This window comes from Macaca fascicularis, chromosome 16 (genome assembly GCF_037993035.2).
Source record: "Macaca fascicularis isolate 582-1 chromosome 16, T2T-MFA8v1.1".
NCBI lineage: Eukaryota > Metazoa > Chordata > Mammalia > Primates > Cercopithecidae > Macaca > Macaca fascicularis.
In genome coordinates, this window is record NC_088390.1 from 6,441,775 (window position 1) to 6,465,410 (window position 23,636).

Genomic DNA, 23,636 nt, shown 5'->3' on the forward strand with positions numbered 1-23,636 from the left:
GGGACTGACCCTGCTGACACCTTGATCTTGGAATCATAGCCTCTAGAACTGTGAGACAATACATTTCTAGGTTTTTTTTGTTTTGTTTATTTGTTTGTTTTAGTGGAGGGAAAACACTTGGATTTTTTTGAGACAGGGTCTCCTTCTGTCTCAGGCTGGAGTGCAGTGGAGCAATCACCTCAACCTCCTGGGCTCAAGCAATTCTCCCAACTCAGCCTCCCAAGTAGCTGAGACTACAGGCACACACCACCGTGCCCGGCTAATTTTTGTATTTTTTGTAGAGACAGGGTCTCCCTATGTTTCCCAGACTGGTCTCAAACTCCTGGGTTCAAGCAATCTTCCCACCTCAACCTCCCAAAGTGCTAGGATTACAGGCATGAGCCACCACACCCAGCCAAATTTATGTTGCATAAACCAACCAGCTTGTGATACTTCATTACAGCAGCCCTAGGGAATGAATATATTATGTGAACAAATGAAGTGACCATAAAGAGCCACTTCAAAATTCTGAAAGTCATCTCTAATCTAGAATTCTATAACCAGCCAAATATCAGTCAAGTGTGAAAGCAAAATAAAGACATTTTCAGACATGTAAGATCTCAAAAAATAAGAATACCTACCATGCACCTTTTCTCAGAAAACTACTGGAGGATGTACTACACCAAACAAAGGAGTAGATCATGAAAGAGGAAGACTTAAGTTCCACGAAATAAGGAATATAACACACAGGAGGCAAAAAGATGTCCCAGAATTGCAACTAGGCAGGAAGCCTGAAGACCAAGTAGTCCAGACTAGAACAGTAGAATGTAAAAGGACCAGAATCAGAAGGAAAAACATTAAAAACAGAGACATTAACTAATTATTGACCATATAGAAAATAATATTGAGAAGAATTTTACAGTATCAAAGGAATATCTAGAAAACGTCACTGACTGATGCCTAGAAAACTCAGCAAATGCATTGTTGGACAATGATTTATTGAGCACCTTCTAGATGCCTGGCATCATTCTAAGCACTGGGAACACAGCAGTAAATAAAGCAGATAAAAATCCCTGCCCTCATGCAGCATATGTTCTAGTGAAGGAAATCAGACAATAATGGAAATAAGTGAAATCTATAGCATATTAGATGATCACTGTGCTACAGAGAAAAGTAAAATGGGAATGGGGATGCCAGCATGAGGTTTGAGGTTCAGTTTTAGATAGTCAGGGAAGGTACCACGGCAAAAGTCCTGAAAGAGGGGAAGGAGAAAACCATGCAGATACCTGGGGAAGCAAATGCATAGCAACTGCAAAGTTTCTGCAAAGGGAGCATACCTGGCAGGTCAGGAAACACCAAGGAGGCTTGTGTGGCTGCAGTGGATTGAACCAGAGAAGGAGATTTGCATTGCAATAGAATAGAAGCGTGACATGATCTAACTTACCTTTTAAAACAGTCACTCCAGCTTTTGTGCTGAAATAGACTGTCAGGGAACAATGGTGGAAGTAGAGAGAGACCAATTATGAGGCAGATTGTAAACATCTGGATGGGAGTCAATGGTGGCATGGGCTAAGGCACTAGCAGTCAGAGAAGGTAAGAGACAGATTGTGGCTGTGTTTTGCAGGTAGAGGTAATGAGAATTTGCCAAGATTGGATGTGGAGTGTAAGAGCAAGCAGAGCATCAGAGGAACTTCAAAGCTCCTCGTCTGAACAGTTGCAGGCTGGAGTGACTGGTAGCTAAGCTAGAGAAAGATGCAGGTGAATATTGTGGGGTGGTGGAGAGCATAGAGGTTGTGCTTTAGGCATATTAACAAAGCTTATCAGACACCTGTGATGGTTGATATTAGGTGTCAATTTGACCGGATTGAAGGATGCCTAGATGGCTGGTAAAGTATTGTTTCTGGGTGTGTCTTTGAGGGTGTTACCAGAGAAGACTGACATTTGAGTCAGTGAACTGGGAGAGGAAGACCCACCCTCAGTGTGGGTGGGCACCATCCAATCAGCTGCCAATGCAGCTAGCACAAAGCAGGTGGAATAAGATGGGATAGCCTTGCTTGCTGAGTCTCCTGGCTTTCATCTTTCTCCTGTGCTTGATGCTTTCTCCTGCTCCTCCTGCCCTTGGACATCAGACCCCAGTTTCTTCAGCCTTTGGACTCTGGGACTTGCACCAGTGGCTTGCCAGGAGCTCTTGGTCCTTTGGCCACAGACTGAAGGCTGCACTGTCAGCTTCCCTGGTTTTGAGGCTTTTGGACTTGGACTGAGTCACTACCACCTTCTCTCTTCCCCAACTTGCAGACGGCCTACTGTGGGACTTTGCCTTGTAACCATGTGAGCCAATTCTTCTTAATAAACTCCCTTGCATATATAGATAGATCCTACTGGTTCTGTCCCTCTGGAGAACCCTGACTAACACAACACCCAAATGAAGAATTTGAGGTCACTGCGTACAGAGGTCTGGAGCACAAGGTAGAGGTGTGGGCAGAGAAGGGAATATGGAAGTGATCAGTACGTTCTTGGTATTCAAAGCCACAGAGACAGGATGAGATTGAACAAAATAGGAAGAAAATGAAAACCCAAACAACTACGAGAAAAGAAGCCTCATCATAGCGTATCGCTGGCTTGACAGTGAACAACAGTTATAGAGTCATAATAATAGAAACACAAGACTGTGACTTAACCAAAATTGTGATGTCACTGTGCTGGGAAGATGGAAAAATGAAGTTGGAAAATAAAGGAAGAGCTGGGAGGTAAGATCTAAGAGTGCCAATGCCTGGTCTTTATACTAGAAAAGAAACAGATCGTGTTGGAAATCTGTCACTCAAGACTGGATAGTAAAAGATACACCTGGTTCAGAGCAGGCTGAAAAGTGCCCTAAAAGAAAGCACTGCAATTCCCCTTCCGTGTGCGCTGAGCACCCTCAACAGCTCTGTCCAGACCTGCAGGTGGCCAGATCCCTGGGAGGAAAGCCGGGAGAGCTCTAGCTGGGTAAATGGCACATTTCTGGCAATGTGATTGTGTGTGTGCTGTAATTACTCAGCGATTGCAACTTCTAGCATTACTATTTAAGTAAACCTGTGTCAGGATACCGTGTTTGTTCAGCGGCCTAATACCACTACTGGACACACAGTTGAATAATTAAGTTGGAATTCATGTTTGGATATATATTAAAGGGTGTTATTAGTCCATTCTTGCATTGCTATAAAGAAATATCTGAGACTGGGTAATTTATAAAGAAAAGAGGTTTAATTGGCTCATGTTTCTGCAGACTGTACAGGAAGCATGGCTGGGGAGGCCTCAGGAAACTTACAGGCATGGTGGAAGGCAAAAGGGAAGCAGGCAAGTCTCAAATGGCTGGAGCAGGAGGAGGAGAGAGAGTGGGGAAGGTGCTACACACATCTAAACAATCAGATCTCGTGAGAACTCTATTAGGAGAACACCATCAAAGGGACAGTGCTAAACTATTCATGGAGGATCCAGCCCCATGATCCAATCACCTCCCATGAGGCCCCACCTGCAACACTGGGAATTACAATTGAACATGAGATTTGGGTGGGGACACAGATCCAAGTCATATCAAAGGGATACTTTGGTTTTAAACACACCCTTTCTTCCATTACATGCTGATTGCCAGAAGTTCATTCCCGAAAGAAGTACAACTTTTTTCCTGTGATTCTGTACTTTTTCAAGGCTACAAACAGTTCTACAAGAGAAAAATAAACTCCAGAACTGTCTGAAACAAAATGTTATTATGAACTGGCCACTCACTAAGATGAAGTGATGATGTGAGGTTTCAGATTTTATTAACTTAAACCATTTGGTAGATGGATTTTTTTTTAATGAAACACAGACCTGTGACCCATTGAGCTTTGCAGGGATAATGAACAGGAGATAACTGACTTTCTTCTTCCACTCTGTTTTCCAGCTTCACGTATTTCTTTAAATAGATGCTCATGTTTTATTTAGCAATTCTGCTTTTCCTTTATTCAAAACCAGGATGGGTGTTCCTTCCCCAAGTGAATTTTAACGCAGCTGCTGCAGGCTGCAGAATAAAACCCCACTGGAGAAAGATGCTCCATTAAAGTAAGATTGAAGCCAACATTGAAAATTGAGAGCTAATCTTTGTGTACCTTTCGAATGGATGCATTTTTTAAATTGGCAATTTGAAAAAGAATAAAATTGTTCAGAATATACAGTGCAATGGGAGAAAGCAGGTTGGGCAATATTATTTTAATTCTAATTAGATGCATTCCCCTGTTTGAGATTTACTTACAGAGCAATCTTAGTTTTAATGGAAAGAAATGCTTATTGATGAATTTGATGACTGCTATGGATTCTTACTTGGCTTTGGCGGCTACAGGATGAAGCCTTACAAAATGGGAAGTTAGGGATCCAGGCATAGAGTCCTTCTTCCTTGCTACCAACTGGAACTCTTGTGCCCAGAATGCAGTGGAATTTACTAAGAAATGCTAAATAGCTGTTTCTCTCTCTCTCTTTCTCTGTCTCTTTCTCCCTCTTTTTAGAGAGAGGATCTTTCTTTCTTTCTAGAGACAGGATCTCACTCTGTCACCTAGGCTGGAGTGCAGTGGCTATCATGGCTCACTGCAGTCTAAAATTCCCGGGTTCAAGCAATCCTCTGGCTTCAGCCTCTTGAGTAGCTAAGACAATAAGCGTGTGCTACGATGCCTGGCTCTTTTTTTTTTTTTTTTTTTAATGTATTTGTAGAGATAGGATCTCACTATGTTGCCCAGGCTGGTCTTGAACTCCTGGCCTGAAGTAATGTTACTTTAATTTAGATGTCCTGGGTAGTCCAAAGATAACTGGGAACTAATTTTTCACCATGTTGAGGGACTGCTTGGAATTGCACCTGGAAGGCAACGATGTCATCAGCAGACAGCCCATGGCTTACCTATCACAAGGGTACCTGGATATTCTCATTCTGGAAGTATGGGGTCCTCTATGTGGGATTTAAATGGCTTTGCTGATCTGATTCTTGGCAATGTGAGTAGGAATACATGGACTGATATGGAAAGTATCAGTCTTGAGTAGTTTGAAAGTCAAGAATCTCATATGTTAAGGAGTAAAACATTTTGTAGGAGACCATTGAAAAATGGAAGGACAAGGATGAAGATACAGATATAAGCAGGATGAGAGAGAAAGGCAGAGATGTCATGTTAACTGAAGCATCTGTTTACATGGCCTATGAAGGAAGTGAACCCAGATAAGAGATTCACTGGGGGATGAAGCTCAGGCCAAATCCTCGGCCTTGGTTTTCCCCTGGGTGTTGCTGCCCTCTAAAAGCTGCAACTGAAACGGAAACGAATCTGTCAGAGATGTTTCTCTCCATCTGAGGGCTGTTCTTTTCCCCTGAGACCATCACCTTCATATACACCACCATACTGAATTCGTTTTCAATGGCTATTCTAACAAATGTCCACAAACTTACTGGCTTAAAACAACACAAATGTATTATCTTATAGTTCTGGAGCTCAGAATCCCAAAAGGGTCTCACTGGGCTAAAATCAAGATGTTGGCAGGGCTGTATTCCTTTCTGGAAGCTCTAGGACTGAATCTTTGTCCTTGTTTTTTCCAGCCTGACCACATTTCTTGGGGGAGTCCTTTCCCTGATGCCATCTCTCTGGTTCTCCCTTAACCTCTTCCCCTTTTAAGGACCCTCAGGATTATGTTGGATCCACCCAACATATATTCCTACCTTAAGGTCAGCTGATTAGAAAACTTAATTCCAACTGCTACCTTAATTCTCCTTTGCCATGTAACCTGCCCTACTTGCAGGTTCTGGGGATTAGGACATGGGCATCTTTGGGAGGCCGTGATTCTTGCCTAACATGGAGAATTCCAGTTCCTCAATAATGGGGTCTGGACCACGCCTCCCTCAAAGAAGTAGCTGAACCAGATATGGAGATGGGAAAGAGGATTTCTGGTGGCAAGTTCTACTGATGCTACTGACTGACACACATGACTCTATCCATCTAGCGTCTCATCTGAAAGCCTAACAAAGGGATTCACCATGAAAAAAGAAAAACAAGATGGTATAAGGTGAACACAAAAAGAGAGTAAATGCACAAGAGAAGAATTTTTTTTATTTATTTATTATACTTTAAGTTCTGGGATACATGTGCAGAACGTGCAGGTTTGTTACATAGGTATACACGTGCCATGGTGGTTTGCTGCACCCATCAACCCATCATCTACATTAGGTATTTCTGCTAATGCTATCCCTCCCCCAGTCACCTGACCCCCCAAGAGGCCCCAGTGTTCCCCTTCCTGTGTCCATGTGTTCTCATTGTTCAATTCCCACCTATGAGTGAGAACATGCGGTGTTTGGTTTTCTGTTCTTGGGTTAGTTTGCTGAGAATGATGGTTTCCAACTTCATCCACATCCCTGCAAAGGACATTAACTCATCCTTTTTTGTGGCTGCATAGTATTCCATGGTGTATATATGCTACATTTTCTTTATCCAGTCTGTCGTTGATGGGCATTTGGGTTGGTTCTAAGTCTTTGCTATTGTAAACAGTGCCACAATAAACACCCCCAAAGCCTTCTTCGTTCCTTTCAACACCGCGTCTCCCCATAATCAGGTGCAGAACATCAGACACGAATCAACATTCTTACTTTGCCTCTCTGAGCCTCGGTTTCCACATCAGTATGATGGGGGAATAACACCTGGTATTAGCAGGGTTACTGGTGATACCCTAGTAAGAAGGCAAACCCGATTGGTTGAAGAGTTCAGCACTTTTTGCACTATGTGCTACATTTATCATAGGCATTGACTTCACTGTCCTGATAAGAGCCTTGATTTCCTCATCTGGAAACTGGGGATAATAATAATTCTCTATCTCATAGGGTGGGGAGGGCAGCTGGTACTTGCTTCTGGTAGGTCCCTTCTTTCAAACAAGTCACCCTCTGATGATCTGTCATTGCCTAGTTGTCAATTTTCCGTCTCTCACACACACGCACTTCCCGGCCTCCTTCCTTCTGCCCACAAGCAGGTATGGACTTCCCCTTCCATGGTGGAGCATCCACGAGCCAGTTCTCCACTCCCCTTCATTGGTGAGCTCCCCTAACCCACGGCCTCCACTGCTCACCACTCCTCCCTCACTTACCAATGTTTGCATTGTCTTTGGTCTGAAGCTAAGCTCCAGATCCCTCCCATGCCAACATGGCCTTGTAGCTCTCATTCTTCCTCACTTTTCCACATTTGACTTGGCATGAGGCCACCTTCTCCTCCAGGTAAGACCACGCTAGGTCTTCAGCCTGACCAAGATCCCCACTGGATTCTGAACTCCAGTGAGATCAAGACATAATCTGTCTCTCCCCGACCTCCATAAACCCAGGGCCTAGGATCCTGGAACGCAGCAGGCTTTTAGCACCGCCCAACATGAATGAAGGGACAAATGAATTCATCCAAGAGTTCATCACTCCTGGCCAGGCACGGCGGCTCACGCCCGTAATCCCAGCACTTTGGGAGGCTTAGATGGGAGGATCACCTTAGATCAGGAGTTCAAGAACAGCCTGGCCAACGCGGTGAAACCCCGTCTCTACTAAAAATACAAAAATTAGCTGGGCGTGGTGGTGGGTGCCGTAAACCCAGCTACTCAGGAGGCTGAGGCAGGAGAATTATTTGAACCTAGGAGGCGGAGGTTGCAGTAAGCCAAGATCGTACCACAGCACTCCAGCCTGGGTAACAGAGCAAGACTCTATCTCTAAACAAATAAATAAATAAAATCATCACGCCCTGTAGCTGGGCTGATAAAACCTAAAATTCCACTCTGGTTCCCTTGAGGGAGATGTTGAGAAACCACCACATGCTGGTGAGGAGAACCAGCCAATCACGGAGCAGGCAGCTCTGTGAGATCCCATCAGGGACCTCTGGGCCCTATCTGTCCTATGTCCATCCCGTGAATGACCCACACATGTGGGGAGTGATCACTCATAAAGAAGGGGCCAAGGGTAATTGGACCTGCGTCTGCTCTGCCACAGACCTGCTGTGTGACCTTGGGAAAGGCCCATCTCCCACAGGGTCTGAGACTCTTCTCCCTCAGGACCCTAGGCGGGCAGCCTGCCCATTTGGTTCTATGGGTGTTTTTCTTACTAAAAGGATGGGGGCCTGAACTCACCAGGGGAATCCTCAGTCAGATCACAGCCCCTGGGAAGTGGTGGGAAAGCAGGTGTTTGGAGGAAAGGATCAAGGCGGGCACCCTAAGACCCCACACCCAAGGAACACCGGAGTTCAGGCTTTATCCAACGTGCTCCCTCCTAATAGTTGGGAGGGAAAAGGCCTCTGGTGTCAGGTCAGAGAGGGAGACAGGCCATTTCTACTGTTCCAAAGAATAGAGAAGTGGGCTCCAGTCTGACAGACTGCAGTACGATGGGGAGGCTCTGGTTGCTGACTTCGTCCCTCCACCAACAAGAGCTGCAGCTGGTTTTACCCTGAATTACCCAGGAACAAGCACATCTTTCTACAAAGAGGACTCAAAGTGCTAAATGCAAATTGCGATCCCAGCTTTGGCATACTGGACTCCAGTGGAGCCCCTTGCACTCTGTGTGTACCCACTGTACATAGGAGTGTACTGCCAGCCCAAATAATCCCGCCCTGCCATTGGAATCTATGCCCTTATAGGAGGAACGTCTCCCAGTCTATCCTACCACATCCCAAATAAAAGAGCAGGACTCCGTGCCCTCGTGACCTCGAGTGCCAGTATTCATCACAGCACACTAACTACTGTAACCAACCACATGAAAGATCTCAAAAGACTGTATTGACTGGAAATAGTACAGGCTTTTCTCTGATTCGTGTAACAGTTTTAAGAGTAGACCCTCGGTAATCTCGGCACTTTGGGAGGCCAAGGCTGGCAGATCACCCGAGGTCAGGAGTTTGAGACCAGCCTGGCCAACATGGTGAAAATACATCTCTACCAAAAATACAAAAAATAAATAAATAAATAACAGCCAGGCATGGTGGCTCACGCCTGTAATCCCAGCACATTGGGAGGCTGAGGTGGGCAGATCACCTGAGGTCAGGAGTTCCAGACCAGCCTGGCCAACATGGTGAAACGTCATCTCTACTAAAAATACAATAACAAAAATAAAAATAGCCGGGCTTGGTGGCATTCATCTGTAATCCTAGCTACTCGGGAGGTTGAGGCAGGAGAATCAAAGGAACCCGGGAGGTGGAGATTGCAGTGAGCCAAGATCATGCCATTGCACTCCAGCCTGGGCAACAGAGCAAGATCCTATCTCAAAAAAAAAAAAAAAATAGTAGACCCTCGGGTGTCCAGGCTTTCTCCATGCTAGGGTTCCACCGTCTCACATAAAGGGCCTCACTGATACTTTGGCATCATCAGTCACCAGGTAGGAAGGAACTGAGCGAAGGGCTGCTGGGGCCAAGCCTTAAGCGGCATGCGTCGCTTCCACACCCACTCTCCCTGCTGGTGCTCAGGCTCAGGGGCCCACCTAACTTCAAGGGAGCTGGGAAACACAGGCCAGCCCTGTCCAGGGATCAAAGAAAATGGCTTTGCTGACCACTTATCTAGTCCATCGCAAGTTTCCTTCCAGCATAGTTCCAGGTTCTCGAGCTGCTTTGAACGCTCCCTGGCAATAACCAAGCTTATTTACTCATCCTCCATAATGGGGGCTCCTCACTAAGGAAGTAAAGCAATTAAGTGGCACACCCCAAGAGGTCCCCACCTCTAAATCCCTAGCTAATCCTCCATTCCCATTCCGGCAGCTTTCCTGGGAAGCTGCTTCCACACACTGTCAAAAATTGGTTCCCATTGAGGGCAGCTGTTCTTAAATTAACCAAAACAAGGCTTAGAGGAGAAGAAACATTTGGAGAGACAGCTGATGGCTTCATTGAATCAGAGGAAGCCTCTTTGCTGCTGCCATCCCGCTGCCAAGCCTCTGCTCCCGATGGGCCAAAGGACATCTTTCATGTTCTTCCCTCAGATCTGAACTTGGGGCCGTTTGCAAGTCCCGGAGATGGGGGCTTCTGATGCTGGCCCCAAGAACGGACTGGGCAGCCCTGAGGGTCCGGCCAAAGATGCAACATCCAAGAACAAGAAAAGGCATTTCTAAGAGACAAATGCAAAACTGTCAGCAGGATGAGTACAAAGTTTTGAGATCAGTATCACTTTCCTTGCTTAGAATTCCCCAAAGGGGTCCTGAAAAGGAGCTGAGAAAGAACTGAAGACTCAGTGTTGGCTGTTTGCAATATTTATCACAAAAAAAAGGACGTCTGTGAAAGGTCATGGTGTTCACACTGACACAGAGTATGCAGCAGGCTCCCTGAGGCTACGCATCCCTCACTCCCACACTGGCAGAAGCTGCCAGGGCTACGAGAAGGCTGTGAAAATTCACTCTCATCTATAGCCAGGAAGTGGAGGTTCTGCCAGAATACAGAGGGCACCTGAACACAGGACACCCAGAAGGTAATGGAAGGCCAGGAATGCCGGGGTGCAGCCAAGGGGTGTGCAGAAGTGACCCCAGGGTGGAAGCATGTATAATGATTCTAAGAACAGGGGCCGGGCACGGTGGCTCACGCCTGTAATCCCAGAACTTTGGGAGGCCAAGGCGCGGGGATCACAAGGTCAGGAGATCGAGACCATCCTGGCAAACATGGTGAAACCCCCGTCTCTACTAAAATACAAAAAAAATTACCTAGGCATGGTGGCATGCTCCTGTAGTCCCAGCTACTCAGGAGGCTGAGGCAGGGGAATCACTTGAACCCAGGAGGCAGAGGTTGCAGTGAGCCGAGATCGCACCACTGCACTCCAGCCGGGCGACAGAGCAAGACTCCGTCTCAAAAAAAAAAAAAAAAAGAAAAAAAAAAAAAATATATATATATATATAGAAGCCGCTGGAGTGTATTGTCATGGTCAGCCCTTCAAGGGACCTTATGTGCATTGACTCATTGAAGCCTCTGACAACCCCTTGAAGTAGCAACAGTTATGATCTCTATTATCCAAATGAGGAAACAATTGCTCAGAGAGGTTAAGTAACTTGCACAAAAGCACACAGCTGGTGAGTAGTCAAACTGGGTTAGGAATCCAAGCCCACCCGATTCCAAAGCCCTTTCTGTTAGCATTCATTCTATTTCGACCTCTGATGTGGCCTTAGAGATAACAAGACAGATACCTCCGAGACCATCTCTGAGGGAAACCCTGAGTAGCCATTATCACCAATGAGTAACAGCCACAGTCGGCTTTAATTTGACAACCAAACCAATGATAGCAATGGCCTCAATGTCCCATGCAAGAGGACCACTGAGGGGCTAGGCACGATGGCTCATACCTGTAATCCCAGCACTTTGGGAGGCCAAGGCAGGTGGATCACCTGAGGTCAGGAGTTCGAGACCAGCATGGCCAGCACGGTGAAACCTGGTCTCTACTAAAAGTACAAAAATAAGTTGGATGTAGTGGTGGGTGCCTGTAATCCCAGCTACTTGGGAGGCTGAGGCAGGAGAATCGCTTGAACCCAGGAGGCAGAGGTGGCAGTGAGCTGACACTGCGCCACTGCACTCCAGCCTGGGTAACAAGAGCAAAACTCCATCTCAAAAAAAGAAAAAGAGGAGGCAGAAGAGTCAGAGAAGGACATGTGACAACAGAAACCGAGGCTGGAGGGATGTGGCCACGAGCCAAGACATGCAGGAGCCTCTAGAAGCTGGGAAAGGCAAGGAACAAATTCCCCACTAGAGCCTCCAGAAGGAATGCAGTCCTGCCAAAAGGACTAAAGTCAACCAATCACTGATTCCAGTCCCAAGTGACCCATTTCAAATTTCTGAACTCTGGAACTAGAAGATAATAAATGTGGATATGTAGACTTGTTATAGCAGCAATAAGAAATCAGCACGGGCTGGGTGCAATGGCTCATGCCTGTAATCCTAGCACTTTGGGAGGCCGAGGCAGGCAAATCACCTGAGGTCAGGAGATCAAGACCAGCCTGAGTAACATGGCAAAACCCCATCTCTACTAAAGACACAAAATGAGCCGGGTGTGGTGGCACCTGTGTGTAATCCCAGCTACTTGGGAAGTTGAGACAGGAGAATCCCTTGAACTGAGGAGACAGAGGTTGCAGTGAGCCGAGATCATGTCACTGCACTCCAGACTGGGCAACAAGAGCGAAACTCCATTGAAACAAAGAAAAAAGAAAAGAAAAGAAAAAAGAAAAGGAAGGAAAAGAAAGGAAGGAAAGGAAAGAAAGGAAGGAAAGGAAGGGAAGGAAAGGAAAGGAGGGAAGAAACGAACTAGGCAGTGAGTGGCTGCAGAGGGCTGCCTAACAGAAGATCAGTGTATTAAATAGTCAGGACAGAAGACCCCCACTGACCCAAGGAAGAAAGCTGAGGGAACAAAAGCCCTGACCCCACTCTCCTCCAGCCCCAAATCTCCTACGGGGGCTTCCATGGGAAGAACCCACTAGAAGCCAGAGGGAGCCATCGGTGTATCACCCACAGGATCATCTTCCAGAGCAGGATGCAGGAAGGAGGGTGGAGAGTGGATTGAAGAGACCATCGGGAGACAACCAGCACAGCACGGCAGCTTGACCAAACTCTTTGCTTGCTAACGTATTAATTATCCAAGAGGAAGACGCTACATGGGAGTCTTGAGCTGGGTCCCAAGAAGGAGGAGCACGACACCTGCACTCCAGCTGGAAATTAAGACTCACCCTACCCTTAGGACAGAATCCAAGAAGACAGACACAGATCTGGGGCACAGCAGATGGAAATCCCCCCAGAGCTTCCTGGGAAAGGGGTCCTTCAAGAGCCTAATAGCCATGCTGGAGGCCAGCCAGCAGGGTGACCAACCCAGAGACCACCACCCCTCATCCTATCTTAACCACCCAATCCCAGCCCTGGCCATCCCTCCTCAATGCCATGCCCTTCATGGATGAGATTCTGCTGGGTACAGAGAAAAGCCCAGGGTTCCAGGCATCAGCTGGACTGGCCATTGCTCCTAGTTTGGGCTCTGGCCAGCTGATACTGTCCAGTGTCAGATCTGGACATCCTCAGGCCCTGCCCTCAGAAACTAACATTTACAGATCAACTTAGTTCAAACACAGCCTCAACACTAGCCAATACGGTGACTGCAAATTAGAAAAAGGTACTCCCTTCCTCAAAACACTTTCTTGCCATCTATTTGGAACCTGTAGTAACTACACATAGCTAAGATAGATAACAATGAAATTGTGGGAATAGGGGGTGGAGGAGAGAGTGCTGGAATTGTTCAGTGCACAACCTGCACAACTGTAAGTGGCCACCATTCCCAAACTCCCTCCACCATGTTAGGGGACTTCCACTGCACCAGCATCTTACATGGGCCTCTTCTCTTCCAATGCTGCTCTCTTGACGAAACTATTACAGTAGTCTCCAAATTGGTTTCCCCCTTTCAATGCAACCTTACACCTACCACAGAGTCATCTTTCTAGAATATTCATCTGATCATGGCCCCTTGCCAGTAGAAGCCCTTCAGGTCCCCTGGATCTGGTCCTGTTCAATCTTGGCAGCTTTTTCTCCTATGACTCTTGTCCTATACAGGTACATACTGGCCTCCACCTGGGCTCTCTCTGAGCCCTACCCTGGCCACAGACTCGCCCCATATTCAGTGCCTGCTCTGACCTTCAACCCACGTCCTAGGCAGGACAAATTCCAGGTCGGGTGCCAATAGCCCCCTCCCAAGTGAGGGCTGTGGCAACCTTGGACGATATGAGATGCCACTCTGGTCCAACTTCAACTCCCAGCCTCCCCATCCCAGCTGTGCCCTTACACTTTTTACCTCTTCTCCTGTCTGGGCCACTCCCATTCGTCAGGGACAATGAGCCCCACCTGCACAGGCTGAGGATCCTTCTCGAGTCCCACCCCCCACCACCCCCGGCTCCCGGCCCCCGGCCCTGGCCCTGCTCAGGCTCCCACAGGTGGAAGAAGCAGTTTCCCAATATAAGGAGGGCCAGTCCTCAGGTGTGCTGTCTCCGGTCTGGGCAGGAGTGGCAGCAGGGACCAGGCTGCAGTGTTCTGAGGACCATCAGTAATTCCTCTTGCTCAGAGACAAGGGCAACCTTGGTGCCTCTGTTCCAATCACCCAGAGAGAGGCTCACTGTGGCTGCATAATTAATACTCTCATTGGGGGTCACTCGACTCCAGCAGTCCTTCAGGGAGTGTTGGGAGGTGGAGACATGACATAGGGGAAAGACAGGGAATGATGGGGTACAGCCTGTCACCCAGGCTGTACATCCCTGGGGTTGCAGACGCTGGCCCTGGGAGGGCCATTCCCCAGTGTGGGAGGGGCTGACAGAACAGGGCCAAGCCGTGGTGTTCAGGGCCCGGGAAAATGTTATCTAAGATGGAAATACACATCTATATCAGAAATTCGAGTCACCCCAAATTCAGCATGTCCCACCACGCTGGCTGCCTAGTCTTGCACAATCCCGTGACAGAAATACCACCCCAGCCAACAGGAGCCACCTGCTCTCTCCGCTTCCCTTCTGGAACCAGTGTCCAGCCACAGGGCTCTGGGACGGCCCCATGGGTACGCACCCTGGCTCTCCCCATCTGGTTGACAGTTGAGGGTGGGAAGGGGTTGGAGGGAGAGAGGATAAGACAGTGCCCCTAAAAACAGGGACCAAACCAGGACTATTTTGGGTTGAATTGTGTCCTCCCCACAAAAGATATGTTGAAGTCCTAAGCCCTAGAACCTCAGAATGTGATCTGATTTCGAAACAGGGTCTTTGCAGAGATAATCCAGTTAAAATGAGGTCATTTGGGTGTAGGTGCTAACGCAATATAAGTGTCCTTATAAAAAGAAGGAGTTTGGGCACAAAGACAGTCACAGAAGGAAGACAATGTGAGCAGATACAGGGCGAAGACAGCCATCTACAAGCCACTGCACGCCTGAAGCTACCGGAAGACGAAGAGGCCAGAGCAGACGCTTACCTGGGATCTTCAGAGCCCTGGCGACACCTTGATTTCAGACTTCCCATCTTCAATTCTGTAAGACAAGAAGCTTCTTAGTTTGTGGCTCTGTAACTGCAGCCCTAGGGCACTAAGACAAGGGCCCACCCAGGTCTCAGTCTGGTCTTGGGGCTCCCTCGCCAGAGGGTCCTAGGACCCATGTCCAGGCTCGGGCACTTACAAAATGCCAAGGAAAGGCCGGGCGAGTGGCGCATGCCTGTCATCCTAGCACTTTCAGAAGTCGAGGCGCGTGGATCAACTGAGGTCAGGAGTTCCAGACCAGCCTGAACGACATGGTGAAACCCCGTCTCTACTAAAAATACAAAAATCAGCTGGGTGTCTGGACGCGGGGAGAGGACAAAGACGACTAAGATGGCGCATTTCCGGGTTCTTCATCACCAACTTACCCGCGCGCGGGAAAATGCAGCCCACACCCGGGAAAAATACAGACCAACTGCGCAGGCGCAACATGGCGTCCGATCGAGGAAACCGAAACTTACCTGGTCGCACCTACCGAACACCCCCGACACGCCCGTGTCCCGCCTATTGCCCTCCCACTCCCAAGCCTTAGACAGAAAAGCCGCTCCCGGCAGCCGTGCGGCACGAACTTCCTCAGCCCCTCCTCATGTGCGGACCTAGGAACCTCGCCGGAGAACGCGGGAGCGACTTCCTCGGCCTCCGCCGGAGACGGGTGAACCTCGCCGCCTTCCTCCTTCACATTGGCTAGCTAATAATGCTTTTTTTACCTTGCCTACTTGCCTCAACTCTGGCGCCTGCTCCAGTGGTCGCATAAAACAAATCACTGGGCATGGTGTCAGGTCCCTGTAATCCCAGCAACTCAGGAGGCTAAGGCAGGAGAATCGCTTGAACCCGGGAGGCAGAGGATGCAGTGAGCCAAGATTGCACCACTGCACTCCAGCCTGGGCGACAAGAGTGAAACTTTGTCTCAGAAAAAAATAAAAGAATAGAAAATGCCAAGGAAGACTTTCCAAAGTGCAGGAGGCCCCTGAGGCTCAGGCCCAGGGAAGGACGCCCCGGCCTTGGTCTAAGGATGGGTAAAGGGTCAGGCAATATTTCAACAGAGAAAGTGACATTGGCATCAATGGGGCCTCGTGACCACCCCCAGGGATGGTTCTCAGCCACTATCCCCCAGAACTTCCCATCCTTCGGGTGGCAAGCCTGACAGTTAGCAAAAAGACCCACCCTTCCGCAGCCTCACCTGGGACCACGGTAAGCCACAGTCCCAGTCTGCATGGGTCTAGGGGAGCTGCCCAGCCACAGGATGCTCAGTGCAAAAGCCAGGAGCATCCTAAGCAAACTGGGGCTGGTTTGTCCCCCTGCATGCAGCCTCGCTCTGCTCCCCGGGGCCTGCCTGCAGGAGATTCACAAGGAAAACAGTGCCAGCTCCTCACCCGGCAGTGCCTCCACCCCTTGCAAGTGACACAGAATCAGGGCTCCGTCCCCTTCACCCGGCAGCTCCCTAAGAGCCCTCCCTATATGCCCAGGTCACTCAAAGGGGTTAGGAGCTGCCACACCCCCTCACCTTACCCTGGAGGAGGTGTGGGCCCCACAGCCCCCAGGCTCTGCTTACTGTCCAGGTTCAGGTCACCCTCCTCATCCTCACCTCAACAGCCTGCTCTGCGGTGTCCACTTTCCCTGCCTGTCCCCCTCGCCCACTCCCCACAATGGCAGGTCAGCCTCTGTGAATACAGGTCTGATCAGGCCACTCTCCAGCTAACAGCCTGTCCTGGTTTCCCATTGCTCTCAGGATCCTCATGATGCCACCTCAGCCTTTGCAGCCACGAGCCTTCTTGAAACAAGCATCCTGCCCTTTGCTTCCGTCACTTCCAGTCCATCCATTTCCCGGAGAGGCCATCCCAGTGCTCAGGCCGGCGGGGAGGGGGGCCCATTTCACGCTCCCCCAGTGCCCTGGGCCTTCCCACAGAGCCCTCATCGCACCTGCAATGGTGGGAACGATGGTGGCTGTGGCTTTCTTCAACGCACCAAGACGATGATTAATGACCCTCAGAGGAAGACCATCAGGATCACACCTCTGGTTGAACCCATGGGCTCATGGGCCCTTGCAGTGAGAGAACACACATTATGGCAACCGTGGGCGTCCCAGTAAGAGAGTGCCAGAAAGAACCTATCATCGGTTTGGGCTGATGTTATATGCCCTGAGAGAGAAGGTAAGGGAGCAGGGCTTTGCTCTGGGTGGAATGCTGTCAAGAAGGAGGGATAACTGATTGGAGAGCTTAATCAATCTCATCCAGCTGGAGGAAGACCAGCCCACAGCTGAAGCTGCCACCAGCAAAGTAGTCTATTAGTGTCCCCATCTGCGCTATAAGATGTTGAATTAGACGATTTCTGAAGGCCCTTGCCCTTGTAAGAATCGAGGCATGTTTTTCAGAGAGAAACGGACTCTTTGAGCCAATATTTCTGAGCCCCCGGAATGGGTCGGGCATACTTCTAGCTGCTGAGGATACAGCAGTGAACACAGCAGGCAAAATCCTCTGCCCTCCAGAGACTGTCACACTCTGTAAGAGCTGCCAGCCCCAAGACTGCTGAGAAAAGACAAATGCGCCCCTACATCTTCAAATGATATTTTTACTGGTGGCAAGAGGAAAGGCGAGATTCTTTGTTCATCAGATTCTCGCACTAATGAGAATACCTGAAGTAATGGAGCAATTGTAATTAGGCCAGGAACTCTGCAGACTCGAAACTACCGTAAATAAGAATGCAGGTTTACTTAACCTTTCCTTTAAAACCTCAAGCGGGAGAGGAATGGAGAGAGGCTGAGCAGGAAGCAGCCCCCTATCCCAAGCACTTGGAGGTGGTCAAAGTGATGCCTCACTCATGGACCCTTCCATCAAGGTGAAATTCAAGACGGACGCTCCAGGTACAAAACTTGGCAAGCCCAGGGAGGAAGATTAAAAACCCGCATGCAGGCCGGGCGCAGTGTCTCACGCCTGTAATCCCAGCACTCTGGGAGGCCGAGGCGGGCGGATCACGAGGTCAGGAGATGAGACCATCCTGGCGAACACAGTGAAACCCTGTCTCTACTAAAAATACAAAAAATTAGCCAGGCGTAGTGGCAGGCACCTGTAGTCCCAGCTACTCGGGAGGCTGAGGCAGGAGAATGGCGTGAACCCGGGAGGCGGATCTTGCACTGAGCCGAGATCGTGCCACTGCACTCCAGCACTCCAGCACTCCAGCCTGGGCAACAGAGCAAGACTCCGTCTCAAAAAAAAAAAAAAAAAAAAAGAAACCCGCATGCAGATGTCGGCTGTCAGGGCCATCACACCCGGACTGCCCCAGTGTCCTCACAGGCAGCTGACATGGTGAGAATCTGTTATTGGGGGGAAATCGGGACATAGGTAAGGCTCAGGCAGACCCTCCATCCTAAGTTCCCTCCACCCTAGACTACTGTTCAGATCCTATAGAAACAAAGGCCTTGCAGGAAACTGAAAGAAGTTTACTCACCGTGCAGCTCAAGCAGCGCAAGAGTGGCCTGTGATGTGGAGGTAGGTGGCGTCCAGAGAGACGGTCAGAGCAGCACTACAACAGACTATGGACTCCATCACAAAGATGACTTGTCAGCTGGTCCCCAGCTGCTCTTCCACACAAACGCCATGCCCTGTGGTGGCTGTGGAACCTCCCCTCTCCACTGTTAAAACACACCATTGGCCGGGCACGGTGGCTCACGCCTGTAATCCCAGCACTTTGGGAAGCCACGGCGGGTGGATCACCTGAGGTCAAGAGATTGAGACCATCCTGGCTAACATGGTGAAACCCCGTCTCTACTGAAAATACAAAAATTAGCTGGGCCTGGTGACGGGCCTGTAGTCCCAGCTACTCAGGAGGCTGAGGCAGGGGAATCACTTGAACCCAGGAGGCAGAGGTTGCAGTGAGCCGAGATCGCGCCACTATACTCCAGCTTGGGCGACAGAACGAGGCTCCACCTCAAAAAAAAAAAAAATTATTTGGTTAATCCAAATTTTACTCAGGTCTTCATTAGTAGATTTACCACGGTGAAAAATAAAGCCCTGGCCGGGCGCGGTGGCTCACACCTGTAATCCCAGCGCTTTGGGAGGCTGAGGCAGGTGGATCATCTGAGGTCAGGTGTTCGAGACCAGCCTGGCCAACATGGAGAAACCCTGTCTCTACTAAAAATACAAAATTAGCCACGCGTGATGGCTCATGCCTGCAATCCTAGTTACATGGGAGGCTGAGGCAGGAGAATCTCTTGAACCTAGGAGGCGGAGGTTGCAGTGAGCCAAGATCATGCCATTGCACTCCAGCCTGGGCAATAAGAGTGAAACTCCATCTGAAAAAATAATAATAAAATAAAATAAAAATATTTTTAAAACATAAAGCCCTGAGGAAAGGGTTTGAGTTCCCCCCAAACCCCCGTAAGAAAAACTAGAACGAACTAGAACACCATGCTCTGATCTAGTTAGTTCAAGTCATCTTCAATCCCGTCACTTATTGGGCATCAGATCTACAGGCAGAAGGACCCCAAGCTTGCATCCAACTCATGTGCGTCAACTCTGGGCTCAGCCACTTGCAGCTGTGACCTGGGCAGCTCATATTCCTCCCTGAGCTGAGACTCCTTTGCCAAGTGGAACCAATGATGACTGCTTGAGGTGGGGAGGTGGCACTCACAAAGAGGTGCTGCTGTTACTCCCCAGGGCTTGCACCAAGCCTCCTGCAGAGCCACACTGTTGAAAGTTGAGCTATTTGCTAAATTAAATATGACTGATGACCCAGCAATCCCATTACTAGGTATATACCCAAAGGATTATCAGTCATTCTACCATAAAGACACATGCACACTTAAGTTTATTGCAGCACTATTTACAATAGCAAAGACTTGGAGCCAGCCCAATGCCCATCTAGACTAGATAAAGAAAATGTGGCACATATACACCATGGAATACTATGCAGCCATAAAAAAATGAGTTCATGTCCTTCGCAGGGACATGGATGAAGCTGGAAAACATCATTCTCAGTAAAGTAGCACAGGAACAGAAAACCAAAAACTGAATGTTCTCGCTTATAAGTGGGAGTTGAAAAATGAGAATACACAGGCCGGGCATGGTGGCTCAGACCTGTAATCCCAGCACTTTGGGAGGCTGACGCGGGTGGATCACAAGGTCAAAAGATCGAGACCATCCTGGCCAACATTGTGAAACCCCGTCTCTACTGAAAATATAAAAATTAGCCTGGCGTGGAGGCGAGTGCCTGTAATCTCAGCTACTCAGGAGGCTGAGGCAGGAGAATCGCTTGAACCCGGGAGGCGGAGGTTGCAGGGAGCCGAGATTGCGCCACTGCACTCCAGCCTGGCGGCAGAGCGAGACTCCGTCTCAATAAAAAAGAAAAAGAAAAATGAGAATACATGGACACAGGGAGGGGAACATCACACACTGGGGCCTGTCGGGATGGCGGGGAAAGGGGAGGGAGAACATTAGGACAAATAGCTAATGCATGCAGGGCTTAAAACCTAGATGACGGGTGAATAGGAGCAGCAAACCACCGTGGCACACGTATACCTACGTAACAAACCTGCACGTTCTGCAAATGTATCCCAGAACTTAAAGTAAAATTCTTTCATAAAAGAAAAACAAAATCTGACCGAGGTTGCCTGGCCATTTCCCACAGACAGGGAGGCGCCTTGGCCCCGGGACAAGCAACGCCTGGCCTCTGCTGCATTCCTTCGCCATGTTTGCAACCTCCGGATGCAGGCCAGGCCCTTAGACGTCACTTCCGGTTAGACCTTCTTCCAGCAGGTGGCTTTGCCGTGGAGGGCATCAACTGAGGCGGTGGGAGGCAGCAGTGCCCCAGGGGCTGGAAAATGCCAGCTCTAATACCCATTTGTGGCATCTGGGCTTAAGTTCAAATTCTGCCCACACCCCTGAGGAGCTGGAGACAGCGTGTGTGTTCTCAGTCTCCTCAGCTCTCCTCTACTCCCTGCATCCTGGTGGAGATGTGATACCTGCTCAGGCAGGGTCTTGGCAGCCAATGGGTGGCTTATGCAAACGGAGTAGCCACAGAGGCAGAATGAAGATACGGGAGGGATTGAGGAACCAGCAAGGAATGGGGGGAGCCAGCGAGGACGAGCGGGAGTGGGAAACCATTGCCGTGCTGAGGCTGCAGGACCTAGGGCAGGCACTGCTTGGAGACCAGTGAGAGCCGTGGCCCGGGACACCTGCTGTGACCACAGGTAAAGAGCACAACCCTGGCCAGACTGCAGCCCAGCAAGGAGGGAATCAGAAAAGCAAATGGCCCAGCACCCTCCTCTCGCAAGCAGGTCTCCTGCTGCTGCCTCCTGCTGGCCAAACCCAACGGGAGGGCAGAGGGCATGGGAGCCAGGACATCTGTAGGCTGAGCCTCCAGGGCACAGACCAGCAAGGCAGAGGACAGATCGGAGACCCACAGAGACTAAGCAGCAGTGGAGGGCTATATAATGCACCCTCTGAAAGACGCCCACATTTGAATCACCAGAGCCTGTGGATAGGTTACTTTTTTTTTTTTTTTTGAGATAGAGTCTTGCTTCTTCACCCAGGCTGGAGTGCAGTGGCACGATCTCCACTCACTGCAACCTCCGCTTCCCGGGTTCAAGCAATTCCCCTACCTCAGCCTCCCCAGTAGCTGGAATTACAGGCACGTGCCACCACCCCCGGCTAATTTTTCTATTTTTAGTAGAGATGGGGTTTCACCATGTTGGTCAGGCTGGTCTCGATTTCCTGACCTCAGGTGATCTGCCCGCCTTGGCCTCCCAAAGTGCTGGGATTACAGACGTGAGCCACCACGCCCAGCAGGTTACTTTCTAAAGCAAAGGAATGTTGCAGCTGTGATTACATTAAGCTCCTTGAGGTGGGGAGGTGAGCCTGGATTACCCAGCAGGTGTGGGCAATGTAAGCACAAGGGTCCTTATCAGAGGGAGACGGGAGGGTGAGGGACCGGCAGAAGCCTCGTGATGATGGAAGCAGAGGGATGCAGAGTGGAAGATGCTCCATTGCTGCCTTTGAAGGGACCACAAGGCGAGGAATACAAGCAGCCTCTAAAAGCTAAACAGGCAGGAAAGAAAATGGATTCTCCCATCCGGCCTCCAGAAAGAACACGGCCCTGCCCACCCGTTTTAGAATCCCTGACCTCTGGAACTATAAGAGAATACGTGTGTGTTGTTTTAAGCCGTTAAGTCTGTGGCATTTGCTGCAGCCACCATGGGAAACTATTACCCCTGCACAATGCCCAGGGAGGGAGGTGTCCCTCGGGCCACTCAGCCCCTTACTGCCGACCCAAATGACTCTCTGGTCTCAGGGTGTCTGTCAACTCCAGAGGTCAGTATGGTGGCTCCCAACTGGGAGCAAATGCCTTGGTTTGATTAACTAGTAACGATTCCTGAAGACAAGCCAGGTCAAAGGGGGCTGCAAAACCCACACAAGCTTGTCTCATGCTGACCCTTCCAACTGCCCCCAGACAAAGGCTATTGGCATGCCCCTGGTTGCTGCCTAAGTTTCACATTTTCTCCTTTTTTTAAAAAAATGCATCATACCCACATATGAAGCACCCAGTGAAGGAGGCAGCACAGTGCAGGGACAAAAAAGAAAAGAAAAGAAAAGCAAGCCCCATCCCAGACTCCTGGAAACCTGATGCTAATCCGGGAGCTACTGGCCCTCTCTAAGCCTCGGTTTCCCCATCTGTACAAGGGGTTGGAACTGAGTTGCCTCCAAGGACCTAGTTTGCTGGCAGCCTCATTCCATAGTTCTAAATGCCACCTTCCCTGTCACCAGCTTGCCTGACCTGGTGATCTGCAGGGGTCAGGGATGGTCGGGGCTGATGGAGAACTGCCACATTTGGAACCCAAAGCGGCCATCTCCTGCCCTGGGGACCCGTCTGCTTGTTCTCTGCTGCCCCCTGCTGGCAACTTGAAAACAAAGCCTTCCCGCTGGATCTCAGGTAAAGAAGCCGCTACCCCTTTCATTCCTTCCATGCCATGGTTTTAATTGACCCTGTTTTTAATTCTTCTGGTAGTTTTCTCTGTTTCTAAGCAATGTTTAAATCAGTTTCTCCACCTGTCGATTTTACCCCAAGTCAATGACAAATGAGGATTTGATGCTCTGATCCTTTCTCATCCCTGGTACATACCCCTCCTTGTCTCCCCATTTGTGATAGTTAGATTTGGGGGTCATCTCTTGGTTATTTTTGTAACTTTATGCAGGACACTTAGAACTCTCTGGAATCCCACTGACTTTAGTGGTCCTTGACACCCAGGCAGGGAGCAGGTGGCCTGGTCACTTCTGGTTCCATTGACCAGGATTGTGGTGTCACTTTTTAAAATTTAAAATTAATTTTTGAAATCAAAGTCAGATATGCCCATGGTAAAAAAAAAAAAAAAAAAAAAAAAAAAATCCAAAGGGCACAGAAGAGCTTATGAATAAAAGTGGATTTCTCCCCTACCCCTGGAAAGAGAGGCCCTGAAACCTATTGCAATTGCCCGCCCAGACCTGGCCAGCCACACCCTTCCTTTAGGCTGGTTTTCACGGAGCAGAAGGAAACCCATGCAGCAGCCAGAGCCCTGGGTGGGAGGCTGTCTGCGCCTCTCCCCGTGTCTGCTGCCCACCTCCTCTGCACTAGGAAGATGGGGTATGGGATGTGGCAGTTTCTGAACAGTGGTTCTACTGGCCCAGCCTCTGC

The 23,636-nt window shown here is 49.3% G+C and overlaps 1 long non-coding RNA gene across 1 annotated transcript; it reads right to left on the reverse strand.

Annotated features, from left to right (window-relative positions):
- Positions 1–263: 263 nt before the first annotated feature.
- LOC107127713 (uncharacterized) lies at positions 264–15,341 on the reverse strand. The gene is made up of 3 exons (XR_001485812.4): positions 15,118–15,341; positions 14,919–14,973; positions 264–6,690 (listed from the first exon to the last, which is right to left on the reverse strand). It is a non-coding gene; the product is annotated as an uncharacterized lncRNA (long non-coding RNA).
- Positions 15,342–23,636: the final 8,295 nt, after the last annotated feature.